This window comes from Triticum urartu, chromosome 5 (genome assembly GCF_003073215.2).
Source record: "Triticum urartu cultivar G1812 chromosome 5, Tu2.1, whole genome shotgun sequence".
Lineage (NCBI taxonomy): Eukaryota > Viridiplantae > Streptophyta > Magnoliopsida > Poales > Poaceae > Triticum > Triticum urartu.
Window position 1 is genome coordinate 555980078 of NC_053026.1, and position 17185 is coordinate 555997262.

The window sequence follows — 17185 nt, forward strand, 5'->3', positions numbered from 1 at the left end:
CGTGGTGGCGACGGACGAAGAGGGACTTGGCTTTCCTCTCCACGACTGCCGAGGGGGTCGGAGGCGCGGCGACGAGCTACCCTGAGCTCGAGCTCAAGCTCGGCCGGAGCATGGTGGGCAGGGTGATGGCATGGGCGTGGAGGCTCACCTCGCGGCAGAGAGGGAAGAAGGGGAGGGGGGATCGGTCGAGGGAGGATAGGGTTAGGTCTAGGACATGATATATAGGGGCTAGGGACGCCGGACGACCGTCAAATCAACGAGGTTGACGATGTGGACATGCTGGATGTGCGCCGTACAGTAGGTTGGCGACGCCTCTGTACGCGTGGGCTGGATGGGCTGCTGGGCTGCGCCTGGCTGTGGTGCCTAGGTGGGCTGCTGGCTGCGGGAGGCCCAGGTAAGGCCTTTTCCCTTCCCTTTATTTGTTGTTTAACTAATAAGCAGCTGCAAGGAAAATAAAAAGGCCGGGGGCTAGGAGAGGAGTTTTGCAGATATAAAAAATATCCTCAAGCTCCTGGAATTATGGGCCATTTGAATAAATTGCTTTGGGGATTTTTAAAGGAAGAAAATTAAATCAAGTTTGAATTAAATTCAAACTTGAGTCAATTTTTAACCTAACCAAAACAAATTCAAATGAGTTGAAAATTGGGAGAGAGGATTTAGACATGGTGCAAGATTTACAGGGAGAAGATGAACATTAAAAGAGAAGGGAAAGTGGCACTTGTCAAAAGAAGGAAGTAGAGGGAAGGAGGAGGTGGTGATGCATAGAACAAGATTATGGGCATCTCAAGGCATATGTTGAGCATGCAAGAATAAGATGCAATAAGAGAAGGATGGCATGAGATGAATATGCACTATATGATGATGACATGACATGAAATGCACGACATGAACAAAAAGCAAAGCGAAAAGCAAAACCAAACCACGAAGGAAATATCATATCGTAAAGCCGGAAATGGCAAGAGTTGGAGTTACAATTATGGAAAGTTACATCCAGGGCGTTACAACACTCCACCACTACAAGAGGATCTCGTCCCGAGATCTAGGACGACACCGAAGAAAAAATGGAAGAGGAAGATAAGAGGTAAAACTAAGTTGCTTCTTTGACCAATGAGTGAAACCAAAGAACCTTGAGAGGTTGAACAAATCGAAAGAAAGAATACAACGAAGATGAACGCAGTTGAAAACACTCCCTTAGAAAAGAGGAACAAGGAACATCACGAGAATCCTGTAGGTTGAAAGACATGTGAAAAGGGTTGCAATGGACAAGAAGTGCATCAAAGCACTGCGGTAGAAACGATGTGTACAAGGAACGATAAGGATCAATTACGATAACACTCCGATTAAAGCAAGATAGAGAAGGAATAAGACTGTTATAATTTGGATAGCACTCCGACTATAAATGGAAGGAATCGAACATGATCTTGACAAGATGAGGATACTTGATGAAATCAACAACACACTGCCTTCGGAACTATTGAAATAAAGGCACAATGGGTAAGAACGATTTCAGACGGCACTCCAGTTGAGAAGGGAGGCAAAAGTTGATAAAATGAGAGAACTTGAATGAAGGACATGACACTCCGGTAAAATGGATAAGCACGAAAAGAACATGATCCTGACGATCCAGGATGATGAGTGAAGAGAGCAACAATGCCTCTGGAACGAAAGAATAGAAGTTGGATCGTTGGAAAGGAAAGAATTGGGAGGAAAAAGACATCTTCTACCGAAATTGAATTTGAAAAGCATCCTTAAAAAAAGAATTGGACGGAGTTGTTGGGAAATCAACAACGAAAAGAACAGGTTTGTTGTGGGCTTATGGAAAACATCTCAAAACTATGAGGTGAAATTCTGCCACTAATGGAAACTCTAGATTGGATTGATATCAACAAGGAGACGACAAACTTATTTCACCGGGAGGATAAATGAAGAACTTGGGTCATTTAAAAGCACCATAATAGCAACAATCCTTAGGGAATGCTTTAGGTGAAATATAGCCCAAGATAACTCCAATGACGAGATTGATGGATTTAAAATATCTCATTCTTAACAACATGTGAATCATGAAACATGAACTCAAATTATCAAGAATGACATAATACCACCTCCAATGATACGGTAGAAAGAATTACACTCTAGATTGCGAGATGAAGAATGCTTGAGATCCTCTGAAAAGAATGTTGATGAACACTTAGAGAAGAAATTAAATCCTTGATGAACCATCATGTAGAACCTTCATGAAGAACTCCGGTAAACAAAAAAATGGTCAAACAGAAGAAAAAGAGGTTGAAAACACAAGGTGAAGCCTTGTGATGATTTAGATGAATGTCCATGGTGAAATATTGAAAAAGGTTGGAACTCCGAGAAAAAGAGAAGATGAAACAATTGAAATCAGGAATTTGATGAGCCTCCGAAACAGGGAATTGATTTCACACGATGAAACAAGAATAAGAATTACATTATGCTTATCCTTCACCCATTCAAATTGATGACAAGCAATGGAATTGGCATACTACTTATTCTCATAGAAAGGATTTAAGATAGATATAGTGCAAACTTGAGAAGGTCTTCAACGAACCACCGGTAGGATTTGGAAACAACGAATGAATTGATATGATAACCAAGGAAGAGAACTCTTGAATGAACCACCATAAGAATCGAAAATGAACGAAGTAAAGGGATGAATCACCATAAGAATTAGAGAACGAATGAGGATCCTTGATGGGATTTAGATACAACAGAAACGAAGATACCACGAGCTGATTAGAGAATATTGAATGATGCACCGGTAAGATTTGGTAACGTAAGCTGAAAGCTGAGATGAATACTTCTGAGATGATGGCCTCCGGAGAATCAAACTGAAAAGACTCTTGAATTTCTCCGGATGGGTGAAAAGAGTTGTCACAATCAAAAGCAATTATGAGAGGACGGCATCAAGCTAGGATCACGACTCTTTGGGAGAACGGATAAGATTTGAAGGAAAACTCTTCTTTGGTCTTCAAAATCTGAGAATGACGACGAGAAACACCACCTTGAGTTGTTGAGGCACTCTGGAATGGAAATTAGAAAGGTTGAACCAACGATGAAAAGAATTTGAAAGATCTTGGAGAAAGGCAATTAACTGATGATAACTCATTCTTACGTCAAACTTGGAAAAGAATTTGAGAATAGCTCCAGGAATATAAGAAGAGTCAGGTAAGATCCTGGGAAAAGACCTGTGGGTTAGGGCCCACTCAAAAGATAAATTGAGATGATTACTTGAAAAGAGAGATGCACCGGTTGAATTAAATGGCTTGAATGAGATAACAATCTCGAAAGAGCTTGAACGAAAGCAGAGTGGAAACACGAATCTTCTGAGATATCTTCAGCACTCCGGAACAAATGAATAGCGAGGAGTGGATGATTAAGAGGTGCACCGACATGAGAAGGTATTTGAAACGATAAAAGGATATAATCGAGAAATCTTGGCTTGAATCCACTGGAGATGAAAAGAATGAAGAATGATGAACTTGTGGAGCATCTTCATGAGAATCACCGGGTAAGAACGTTGATTGAAAAGAATGGACAGACTTCACATCCATAAGATGGATACTTGATAAAGAAATCTGAGTCCTTGAAGAGACATGGGTGGGAGGGTGGGAAAAACAAAGGCAATTTGGGACGGATTAAGCAACACCGTTGAGAAGACTGATAATTGATCTTGCTGATGTTGAAATGATCGAATCCACTTGAAGAGGAGCACACCGGTTGAAAAGAATTGACATGACAATCTCGATAACGAGAAGGATTGGTATTCATCTCGGAGTATGAGAACACCGCTTAGGAAAGGTATGGAATCAACATTTGACTTCGAAGCAACTCGAATACCACAACTGAAAACAAAACAAAGGATTGGCGTGCAGAATAAGCCAGAACAAACATATGATAGAGATTCCGTCCAAAGTTTTCATGGTGGGGCCTACACGGACTCGATCGTACATCACCATCATGTACAAGGCAGTGCACATGACATATGAAGCGTCCCCGAGTCAGCATAGCCAAGGACTCTTTAAGACACAACGAGACTACTGTAAAACCAACCGTGGATAGGCGGACCACTAGTCGTCGAACCCCAATTTCATATCATACATCTGTCAGAAAGATATCCTAAGAGCTACTTTAATTCCCACTTATAAACTCCCGAAATTTTCCGGTTATGCAATCAGGTGTTGGGGATACAGGGGAAGCATAATATCTCACCCAAAACTAGCAAATCCTACATCCAGCTGTATCCATCCTTCAACATGTAACCAAGAAACCTTCGGAAATCGTTTACCCCAACCTTTGAAAAGCATCCGTTATACGAGTTATGGCAATACTCCCGTACTCCCGCCCCAGTACTGGGTGGCGTCGAGGTTATCTCACCAACAACTGCATAAAAGAGATTTTTGATGTCGGTGAAACTCAGGTATTCCAGAATCTCAACGATAAAATTGTGACGACAACACCTCGGAGCTCAACTCCCCGGGACACTGCCACAACCCCTAAATGTCAGGAGGCACCAAGAACAATCTTCTCGTCACAAAACCATCGGAACGATTCCAATATACCCGTGTGATCCTAATTTTTTTAGTGAAATTTGAGAAGAGAAGAGTCAAACTCTACGTCAGGATGCCTCACTAGAGCGACGAAGGGACTGAGGAGTAAAAAGAATCCTACGCTCCGATATATATAATCCTAAATGACTCAAAATATTTTTCTAGACTCAACAACGCCAGCGATTCGATCAAGCAGGGGGCTCCTAAGGTCGGGGAAGGCTCTGATTACCAACTTGAAACGCCCTCGATGCGGCTATATCTCCCACATGTCGAAGCACGACTTAGAGGCATAACCGCATTGAAAGCAATGTCGCAAGTGAGGTAATCTTCACACAACCCATGTAATACATCAGGGAAAAAGATACATAGTTGACTTACAATCGCCACTTCACACGATACATGAATAAAGCATTACATTCATCCAGATACAATCAAGGTCCGACTTCGGAACCAAAATAAAAGAAGACTACCCCAAATCCTACACAGATCCCTGTGGAACCCCAAGAAAGTAAAAGATCAAGATGGAAATGACATGTTGGATTTGCCGTGCCATATCCACACCAAAAAAGACGAAGAATGTAATTTCATTTACCCAAAGCATACCACTCGACAGTGTCGGATCCTGATCCAGCAGTTCCGAGAGAAACAACCCAAGGAAAAGGAGAAGGAGGCAGACAAGGCTGAGAGTGAAGGAGAAGATGATGATGGTTATCCTCACGTGAATTCCACTCTGATGATTTTTGCTGATGTTGAAAACAAGAGTCGATTGAAAGTCATCAACAAAGAAGTGAACATGGTCGCTCCAGCGACACCCAGTTACTTGAAATGGTCGCAGACTACCATTACGTTCGACCAGTCTGATCATCCAGCGCACATCGCCACCCCTGGGAGGCAAGCGCTGGTGGTCGACCCGGTGGTCGAAGGTACTCGACTGACAAAGGTCCTGATGGACGGTGGCAGTGGCCTGAACATTCTGTATGCAGAAACGTTCAAAGGAATGGGCATTCCGATGTCCAGACTCAGTGAAAGCCATATGAGTTTCCATGGGGTCATCCCAGTCAAGAAGGCTGCGTCCCTCGGTCAGATTGCACTCGACGTGGTTTTCGGTGATGCCAAAAATTACCGCAAAGAAAAATTGACATTTGAAGTCGTGGATTTTCAGAGTGTGTATCATGCAATTCTGGGCAGGCCAGCTTATGCACGATTCATGGCTCGACCTTGTTACGTGTACCTCAAACTAAAGATGCCTGGTCCCAGAGGAGTGATCACTATCTTTGGTAATCGGAAAAAGGCGGAAGAGTGTTTCTAGAAGGGCTCAAAGATCGCCGATGCCCAGATGGCCGTGGTAGAATTGCACGAATACCAGAAAAATGCAGACCCGAGTGACTTGTTGCGAGCCAAGAAGCCAGCCACGGATTCAGCATTCCAGTCGTCTGGCGAGACGAAGTCTGTTCACATTCACCCGACGGACCCCAATGCAGCTCTGACCCACATTTCGTCCACACTCGAGTCCAAATAGGAAGAAGCGCTCATCCCGTTCCTCCGTGAGAACTGGGACATCTTTGCATGGAAGCCTTCTGACATGCCAGGTGTTCCCAAGGGACTGGCTGAGCATCGTTTGCGAGTTGACCCAAAAGTGAAACCAGTCAAAGAGGATCTTCGACGGTCCGCCATCCAGAAAAGAAAAGCAATCAGCGAAGAGGTGGCTCGGCTTCTGGCAGCTGAGTTTATCCGAGAGATTTACCACTCCGAGTGGTTAGCCAATGTTGTCATGGTCCCAAAGAAAGATGACTCACTCCGCATGTGCATTGATTTCAAGCATATCAATTGGGCCTGCCCGAAAGATCGCTTCCCTCTCCCTCGCATCGATCAGATAGTCGATTCGACTGCTGGGTGCGAGCATTTGTCCTTTTTGGATGCATACTCCGGGTACCACCAGATCCGTCTGTACGGACCCGACGAAATAAAGACAGCTTTTATCACCCCGTTTGGGTGCTTCTGTTATGTCACAATGCCATTCGGCTTGAAGAATGCCGGAGCCACATTTATGCGGATGATTCAGAAGTGCCTGCTCACTCAGATCAGTCGGAATGTGGAAGCATACATGGATGACATTGTGGTGAAGTCACGTAAAGGTTCCGACCTGCTGACCGACCTCGCTGAAACCTTTGCCAACCTCCGAAGGTATGATATCAAGCTCAATCCATCAAAGTGCACGTTTGGAGTTCCAGGCGGAAAGTTACTCGGTTTTCTTGTTTCCGAACGAGGAATTGATGCTAACCCAGAGAAAGTAGGTGCTATACTCCGAATGAAACGCCTTGTGCGTGTGCATGATGTCCAGAAGATTACTGGTTGCTTGGCGCCTTAAGTCGATTCATTTCTCGCCTCGGTGAAAAGGCACTGCCTCTTTACCGACTGATGAAGAAATCAGATAAGTTCGAGTGGACTCCAGAAGCTGATACAACATTTGCAGAGCTAAAAGCCCTGCTTTCCACCCAGCCGGTGCTTGCTGCTCCAATCAGCAAAGAGCCTGTTTTGCTTTATATAGCAGCCACTGGACAAGTCGTCAGTACAGTACTTACGGTCGAGCGGGAAGAAGAAGGAAAAGCGTACAAAGTTCAACGCCCAGTTTATTATATTTCTGAAGTCCTAACCCTGTCAAAGCAGTGATATCCTCACTATCAGAAGCTTGTCTATGGAATTTACATGACCACGAAGAAGGTTGCACACTACTTCTCAGATCACGCTGTTATAGTCGTCAGCGACTCTCCATTGTTAGAGATTCTGCACAACAGAGATACAACTGGTCGAGTGGCAAAATGGGCGATTGAACTCCTTCCCTTGGATATCAAGTTTGAGGCAAAGAAAGCTATCAAGTCCCAAGCAATAGCAGATTTCCTCGCCGAGTGTTTCGAACAGCAACTGCCGACTCAAGTTCACTCTGAGCACTGGACCATGTTCTTTAACGGATCCAAGATGTTGAACGGTTTTGGTGCTGGAGTAGTTCTGGTATCCCCCCGAGGAGACAAGCTCAGATATGTCCTCCAGATTCACTTTGATTCCTCCAACAATGAAGCAGAATATGAAGCACTCCTGTATGGTTTGTGCATGGCCATATCACTCGGCGTCCGTCACCTCATGGTCTATGGCGACTCAGATTTGGTAGTTAATCAAGTGATGAAGGAGTGGGACGTCAGAAGTCCAGCCATGATTGGTTACTGCAACGCGGTGAGAAAGCTTGAGAAGAAGTTTGAGGGGTTAGAACTCCACCACGTCCCCCGATTGAAAAATCAAGCAGCCAATGAATTGGCAAAGATAGGTTCCAGGAGAGAAGCCATTCCCAGCAATGTGTTCTTGGAGCATATTCGCACGCCGACAGTTCAGGAACACCCTTTCACTGAAGAGCCTCCACAACCCAAGAGCGCCACGGATCCGACTGAAGTCAAGGTCCTAGCTGTGGTCGACCTAATCATGGAGGTTCTGGCCATTACTCCCGACTGGACGGTGCCCTACATTGCGTACATCCTCAGGAAAGAGCTCCCAGAGGATGAAGAAGAAGCTTGACAGATCGTCCGCCGATCCAAAGCTTTTACTGTGATAAGAGGGCGGCTGTTCAGGGAAAGTGTGACTGGAGTCGGTCAGAAGTGCATAACACCTAAAGAAGGTCGAATGATCCTCAATGACATCCACTCGGGGACCTGTGGTCACCATGCGTCTTCTCAGGCCATCGTGGCTAAAGCATACCGAGCTGGATTCTATTGGCCACGAGCAAATGAGATGGCGAAAGATATAGTCGACAGATGTGAAGGCTGTCAATTTTACTCCGATATGTCTCACAAGCCAGCGTCAGCCCTGAAGACCATCCCCCTCGTCTGGCCCTTCGCTGTTTGGGGACTGGGTATGGTTGGACCGCTGAGGACCGGCAAAAGCGGCTTCACTCACGTGCTCGTTGCAGTCGACAAGTTTACCAAATGGATCGAAGCCAAACCTATCAAGAACCTTGATGCTAGCACCGCTGTCAGTTTTATCAGGGAATTGATATTCAGATATGGAGTCCCACACAACATCATCACGGACAATGGGTCGAACTTCGATTCCAATGAGTTCAGAGCTTTCTGCGCCTCTCAGGGCACTTGAGTCGACTATGCTTCTGTCGCTCACCCGCAGTCGAACGGACAAGCAGAAAGAGCCAACGGCCTAATTCTCAAAGGACTGAAACCCCTACTGATGCGTGATCTCAAACACGCAGCAGGTGCGTGGGTTGATGAACTTTCGTCAGTTCTGTGGGGCTTAAGAACAACTCCTAATCGGTCGACTGGAAGAACTCCTTTCTTCTTAGTCTATGGAGCCGAAGCTGTTCTGCCAAGGGACTTGCTCCACAATGCACCCCGAGTTGAACTCTTCTCTGAAGCGGAAGCAGGGCAGGCCCGGCAAGATTCAGTCGATCTCCTAGAGGAGGAAAGAGAGATGGCCTTGATTCGCTCGACCATTTATCAGCAAGACTTGCGTCGATTCCACGCCAGGAATGTGAGGGGTCGGGCCTTTCAAGAAGGAGACTTGGTTTTTTGAGTGGATCAGCAGAAACCACACAAGCTCGCTCCAACTTGGGAAGGCCCCTTCATCGTCACCAAAGTTCTCGACAACGGAGCATAGCATCTTTACAGTATCAAGCATCAGAAAGACGAGCCACGGGCTTGGAACGCGGAGCTACTCCGCCCCTTTTATACTTAAACACTCGCTTGAATAAAATGTAATAAGCAACACCTTTTGTAATTCGTTTATCAAAGACAAGAGCTTACGGTTCTCTCATTCGATTGTGTTGTTCTTATTTGCTTTTCAAATCCCCTAGTGGGTGGGCTTAGTCGCGAATCTATTCCGCCTAAGTTCGAAAAAATCCTACCGAGTTGGAGAGCAACCCTCCCACTCGGGGGCTTAGCTGCAGTCGGGCACTCGCCTAAGTTCTCTCACTAAGAGACTTAACGGCAGTCGAGCACTCGCCTAAGTTTGAAAAAATCCTACCGAGTGGAGAGCAACCCTCCCACTCGGGGGCTTAGCTGCAGTCGAGCACTCGCCTAAGTTCTCTCACTAAGAGACTTAACGGCAGTCGAGCACTCGCCTAAGTTTGAAAAAATCCGACCGAGTGGAGAGCAATCCTCCCACTCGGGGGCTTAGCTGCAGTCGAGCACTCGCCTAAGTTCTCTCACTAAGAGACTTAATGACAGTCGAGCACTCACTTAAGTTTGAAAAAATCCTACCGAGTGGAGAGCAATCCTCCCACTTGGGGGTTAGCTGCAGTCGAGCACTCGCCTAAGTTCTGTCACTAAGAGGCTTAACGGCAGTCCAGCACTCACCTAAGTTTGAAAAAAATCCTACCGAGTGGAGAGTAATCCTCCTACTCAGGGGCTTAGCTGCATTCGAGCACTCGCCTAAGTTCTCTCACTAAGAGACTTAACGGCAGTCGAGCACTCGCCTAAGTTTGAAAAAATCCTACCGAGTGGAGAGCATTCCTCCCACTTGGGGGCTTAGCTGCAGTCGAGCACTTGCCTAAGTTCTCTCACTAAGAGGCTTAACGGCAGTCCAGCACTCGCCTAAGTTTGAAAAAATCCTACCAAGTGGAGAGCAATCCTCCCACTCGGGGGCTTAGCGGCAGTCCAGCACTCGCCTAAGTTTGAAAAAATCCCACCGAGTGGAGAGCAACCCTCCCACTCGGGGGCTTAGCTGCAGTCGAGCACTCGCCTAAGTTCTCTCACTAAGAGACTTAACGGCAGTCGAGCACTTGCCTAAGTTTGAAAAAATCCCACCGAGTGGAGAGCAATCCTCCCACTCGGGGGCTTAGCTGCAGTCGAGCACTCGCCTAAGTTCTCTCACTAAGAGACTTAACGGCAGTCGAGCACTCGCCTAAGTTTGAAAAAATCCTACCGAGTGGAGAGCAATCCTCCCATTCGGGGGCTTAGCTGCAGTCGAGCACTCGCCTAAGTTCTCTCACTAAGAGGCTTAACGGCAGTCCAGCACTCGCCTAAGTTTGAAAAAATCCTACCGAGTGGAGAGCAATCCTCCCACTCGGGGGCTTAGCTGCAGTCGAGCACACGCCTAAGTTCTCTCACTAAGAGGCTTAACGGCAGTCCAGCACTCGCCTAAGTTTGAAAAAAATCCTACCAAGTGGAGAGCAATCCTCCCACTCGGGGGCTTAGCTGCAGTCGTGCACTCGCCTAAGTTCTCTCACTAAGAGACTTAACGGTAGTCCTGCACTCGCCTAAGTTTGAGTCCCATCCCTATCCGCAAGGACGACGAGGTGCAGGTCGACTGCAACCTTCTCCTTCGGAGCTGCGGCACAAATACAACACCCGCTCCATCCCTATCCGCAAGGACGACGAGCTGCAGGTCGACTGCAACCTTCTCCTTTGGAGCTGCGGCACAAATACAACGTCCGCTCCATCCCCATCCGCAAGGACGACAAGGTGCAGGTCGACTGCAACCTTCTCCTTCGGAGCTGCGGCACAAATACAACGTCCGCTCCATCCCTATCTGCAAGGGCGACGAGGTGTAGTGAGCAAAGTCCATCCGGAGGCAAACACAAGCACATTCGGAGATAAACCAAATTCAAATAAATCCTAAAAGGTTCCAAGAAGCGAATCAAAAGTACTCGGGCACCAAGCCTGAAGGAGTTTAATGGTTACAGAAACCACTCGGCATTCCGAGGCAAATTTAAAGCGTATCCAAGTTTCATTAGATTGTTCACTCGGCCGGAGGAGGGCTGGCAGGCTCCACGAATGAGTCAAGATCGATCCCATCAGCGATCCGAGTGGCGGCAGCAATGAAAGTCTCCATGAAGGACTAGAAGTCATGCTTTTTGGTGTTAGCAACTTTGATCGCAGCCAGCTTGTCTTCACGAGCCTCCTTGCAATGGACTCGCACCAAGGACAGCGCCACATCAGCACCACACCGGGCGGAGGATTTCTTCCATTCTTGCACTCGGTCAGGGATCTCGTTCAGACGAGTCATCAGAGATTCCAGATCATTCAGAAGCGTCGCCCCCAGCCAAAGCGTCGAGTCAATTCGAGAGACAACCTCGTTCAGGCGTGCGAGGTAGCTTGTGGCGCTGGCGATACGGGACTCCAGTCAGAGCACGTTCATCGCAGTTTCGTTGCAGACTGGGGAAGCGATAGGGTCCAGACCCGTCTCGACCCTTCTAGTTTCTTCGTCGAAGTCTTGGCAGAGTTCTGCAGCCAAAAGTCAGTCCATCAACTAAGCAAGACCCAATTGCAAGCATCAACGCAGTCGGATTAAAAGAAATACCTTCCAGCACGAGATAAAGCTTCTTGGCGAGGGTCCTCACATAAGCTTCTATGTCATTCCTCTTGCAAATCGCAGACTCCAACTTTTCGTTCAGGACGACCTTGTCCTTCTTCAGGCTGGTCACTTCGCGGTTAGCTTCATTAAGACAAGATTTCAGTCTATTCACCTCTCCTTCAAGCGTTCCGACTGAAGCAAGCTTCTTGTCTGTGAGAGCGGTTTTGTCTTGGGCTGCTTTTTGCGCGGCGGCGAGGTCCGAGTCCTTCTTGTCCAGTGCCAACTTCATTTTCTCTGCAAAGAAGTAATCGAATCAAAGAAGAGATCAAAGAGATATATTGAAATTCAGTCGGCAATCAGTTACCTTCCATACCAGCGGCCTCGTCTTGAGCTTTTTTCAGATTTTGCTGAGCCAATTCCAAGTCTAAGTTGAGTTGCCTCTGCTTCTCTTCGAGTTCAGCAAACTTGGAAATATGGGTACAACACTTCTGCAGAAGGCAAAAGACAGATCAACCGATAGGATCGAAGGCAGGTCATTTCCGAGTGAATAAAACCTAAAGAAGTGGGCAACAAGCTGTTCAGACCCCAGTCGACTGCCAGCAGTCGACCGCGGTCTCGGGGACTACACCCAGTGGGTGCACTTGGCATGCCCCCACCAGTTCTGATCCTACTCGACCGGCCCGCCGAAGTCGAGTGCAAGGAGTAAAAAAAGAAAAGAAAGAACAATTGCGCCGTGAAGAAAGAAGAACTCAGACCACAGTCGACTGCCAGCAGTCGACCGTGGTCCCGGGGACTACACCCAGTGGGTGCACTTAGTGTGCCCCCACCAGTTCTGGTCCCACTCGCCCAGACCTAGTGGAAGAGCGAAACTACCAAAAACGACAGCGACACCCAGTGGGTGCCCTAATTCAACGCGAACAACAGGAGATTGTGCAGAAGAAGATTTTTCGAGAACAAAAACAGTCGGAAAGTCTACTCGCCTGGACATTGGCCCGAAGGGCGGCACTAGCGTCGTAGGCAGCTTGACTGCTCTCGTGCACTATCTTCACCCGCTCCATCATCATATCAGCCTGTCGGATGGCTTCCACAGCCGCTTCCGACTGGTTGTCTGGGACGGGGTAGCTGGTGAAAAAGTGTGCAGACGACCCAGGTGCGGCTGCTTGAAGCTCGGTGGTGTGGAGTTGGATAGTTGAAGGAACCACAGGCGCGGTCGACCGCATGGGATGCCCACTCGGCAAGGGTGCAGCGAACGTCACAGTGGCCCTGCCCGCGTCTTCAGCTTGACGGACGGGAGGCATTGCAGTTGGTTCTTGCCGAGCCACCCTGCCAGCTGTTACCTTCTTGCTCTTCCTTGGCTTAGGAGCCACATCTTCATCGTCATCCGGAAGATCAATGATGTTGGGTGGAGCTGCAAGACAGATCATTCGACCCCAAGTGAACCACTCGACCCTAAAAGAATCAAGAATCGGAATCGTAAGAGTTTATACCTGGGTTGGAGGTTACCGCATCCTCCATTTCCTCGTCCCGGTACTGGTATGAAGAGGTCCCTGACGTAGCAGCACTGCAAAGGCCCGCATTCAATCGGTTACACCCAGTTAATCAAATCCACATAAAGGACGAGTCAGATGGTTACCCGGAGATAGTAGGGACAAAGCTTTGGGCGGTTTGGAAGAGATGGCTTTCGGCACTTTCGGCGCTGGGAGCGGCGCGACCTTGGATTGCTTTGGAGACTTCTCAGTAGGCGTCGGGGAAGACGTCCTGGGGCGCTTCGAGGACTGCTCGATCGGCGCAACCACCAAGTCTGGAGCGCTTGCCGGGTCATGAGTGTGCTTGGACCTCCTCTCCCTGCGAGGAGGCGAGTCGACTTCTTCCTCATCAGTCGATTCATCGCTCTCCTCGTCCTCCTCGGCTTCCGAATGCTCCTCGCCGCGCTCGCCCCCGCTCCCTTCTTCCTCAGCGCCTGGGTCCTGCACTCCGTTGGGCATCGAGTACATTTCGATGAGGGCCTGAAAGGATAACAATCAAAGGAAATTCAATCGACCACAAACAAGACATCACATGGTGAATCGGAAAGATACTTGATAAAATAGAAACATGCCTGCTCCGGCTGGTGCGAGTTGTCGAATGGAATCACCCTCCTGGACCCCCGAGGGTTGTCTTTGTTGCCAGTGATTCCCCTCAACCAGTTCTCCAAGATATCCTCGCTGACCTCCTCCGGGTGGATCCGAGTGGTATGCTCGATCCCAGAGTACATCCACATCGGATGATCGCGTGCCTGAAGAGGTTGGATGCGTTGACCGAGAAAGACCTCCAGCAGATCCATCCCGTTCACTCCGTCGCGGACAAGCTAGATGACCCGTTCAACCAGCACCTTGACCTGCGCCTTCTCTTCTGGAACTACCTTCAGGGGAGCAAGCTTCTCCACTTGAGCCAAGGAAAAAGGAGGAAGTCCAGTCGACTGGCCAGGGGTCGGCTGATCCTTGCAGTAGAACCAAGTCGACTGCCAGCCCTGGACCGAGTCAGGAAGGATCATGGCTGGGAAGGTGCTTGAGGGAGTCCTGGATTAGGGGGTGTCCGGGTAGCCGGACTATACCTTCAGCCGGACTCCAGGACTATGAAGATACAAGATTGAAGACTTCGTCCCGTGTCCGGATGGGACTTTCCTTGGCGTGGAAGGCAAGCTTGGCGATGCAGATATTTAGATCTCCTACCATTGTAACCGACTTTGTGTAACCCTAACACTCTCCGGTGTCTATATAAACCGGCGGGACGCACAGTTCCTTGCCTCCAGTTACCATCCAGCCTAGACGCACAGTTCGGGACCCCCTACCCGAGATCCGCCGGTTTTGACACCGACATTGGTGCTTTCATTGAGAGTTCCTCTGTGCCGTCGCAATCAGGAAGGATGCCTCTTCCCGTCTTTAAAGACAGCGCCGTTACTAAGGGAGCCTTGGCGGTCGGCCAAACTCTCCAGCTAGGTGGTTTTCTCATGACCGCCTGTTCGGTCGTTGCGCCCACGGTGACCTCTCGGGTCATCAAAAGCAATCTTCATGTCAGCTCGGAACTCGTCGAGCAGTTAGATCCAATGGAGCTCTCTTCCGTAAATGAGCTTTTGGATCGCATCGCCGCCTTGGGGGTCACTACGGATTATGACCAGGTTGGGCTTAAACCCGATCTAAGAGAAATTAATTCTCCCCAAGTCACCCATCACGTTGCCGTGGTAGAGGCACAGTGCGGCGACTCTTCATGTATCTTAAGGACTAGCTACGTCCGGATTCCCGATCCCTCCAAACCGGATACCCGCGGAGGGGAGGATGTAACTCAAGATCTGAACTTAGAATCAGGCAACGGGCTAGATTCACTGGACAACATCCAAGAATCCAAACTTCAGAGTTCGGAAACTCCTTGGCCTCTGAGTCTTAGAATGGGTGAAGTTCCGGATTTAATTCCACCCACCCACCCGAACATAAGCGATCTATCCCAAATCAGGCAAAAGCCCAAAGAAACAGTACATCATTACTGGGCAAGGTTCCTCCTGGTTATGAACAGGATAAAGGACTGCTGCGAGGAAGACGCAATCTCAATCTTTTGCAATAATTGCACAGACAAGGGAATCCTCAACGCCACAGGTCGTCGTGATATTACACGCTTCTCTGACTTGGCATCCATAGTACAAAAGTACTATGCGATGGAAAGCGCCCGGAAAACCGAAACTAAATTTTGGGACAATCCGGCCCTGAATAGAAACCTCGTCCGAAATAAAAGGGTGCATCATCATCAGACACCCGGGTTAAAAACCAAAAAACCAAAACCCTCTACAGGGCATGGAACCGTACTGGAGGGATGGCTTAATGGACCCTGTAAAATTCATAGTACAGAGGACGGCACACCAACTCATAGCCTTAGAGCATGTTGGATACTCTGGCAGGTGGCCAAAAGGGGCGAAGATCTCCTAATTCTGGAGGCTGCAGAAAACCACCTCAGGGACTCCAGTACAGTCTTAACAGTCTTCGAGACTTTCGCATCAAATAATATGCGAAAAAGAACACTCCGCAGCCTCGCCGAAGTCTATCAAGTAGCAACAATAAACCCATGGAGTGACACGGCTATTACTTTTAATGCCATTGATGAACCTAAAATCCGAACAACTCGAGCACCAGCCGCATTGGTACTCAGTCCTATAGTGGACGGCTTTCGCCTCACCAAGGTACTCATGGACGGAGGCAGCGGATTGAACCTCATTTATGAGGAAACCCTTCAAAAAATGAAAATAGACTGGAACCGCATTGAGCGAAGCAGCACAACCTTTAGAGGAATAATCCACAGTCGGGAAGCGCGTTGTGCAGGAAAAATCACACTAGATGTGGTGTTCGGCACGCCGGATAATTATAGGTCCGAAGAGGTCACATTCCAAGTGGCCCCGTTCAGTAGCGGATACCACGCTCTGCTGGGGCGGGAAGCGTTTACAATCTTCCAAGCAATACCCCATTACGGGTACATGAAGCTCAAGATGCCCGGGCCGAACGGAATCATCACTCTCGCTAGTGATCCGGACATAGCACTCCGCGCGGAAAACAAGACAGCCGCATTGGCCCTTGAGGCACTGTCCGAAGCCCTAGCGGCTGAGGAACTGACTACGCTGCGCTCCATGATAAACAGGGACGATGTGATACTCGATAAAAGATCCAAGTCCACCTCCTTTAAACCAGCGGATGAAATAGTCAAATTCCAGGTCCATCCAACGGACCCCAATAAAACAGCTTCCATTGGGGCACGATTAAACCCCGATGTAGACGCCGCACTGCGAGAATTCCTATGGGAGAACTGGGACATTTTTGCCTGGCACCCTTCAAACATGCCAGGAATCCCACGCAGGCTGGCCGAACACAGCTTAAATATCCTAAAAGGATTCAAACCTGTCAAACAAGCCCTTCGGCGTTTCTCTAAGCCCAAGAGACAGGCAATGGGAGAGGAGCTAGCCAAACTATTGGAGGCCGGATTCATCAGAGGTATAAAACATCCGGACTGGCTAGCAAATTTGGTGATGGTACCAAAGAAGGACAAATCCTGGCGCCTGTGCGTTGACTTCAAAGACCTTAACAAGGCTTGCCCAAAGGATCCCTCCCCCCTCCCCCGCATCCGTTTGAGGGGCTCGAATTTCCCCATATAGCCCGAGAAAACAATCAGGCGGCAGACGTCCTGGCACGCATCGGCGCAAAACGCGATGCGATCCCCCCAACATCTTCCTGGAAAGGCTGTTCAAGCCATCCGTAGTATGGGAAGGGGAACATAGCAATATTAGCCCGGACCCAACCGCACTG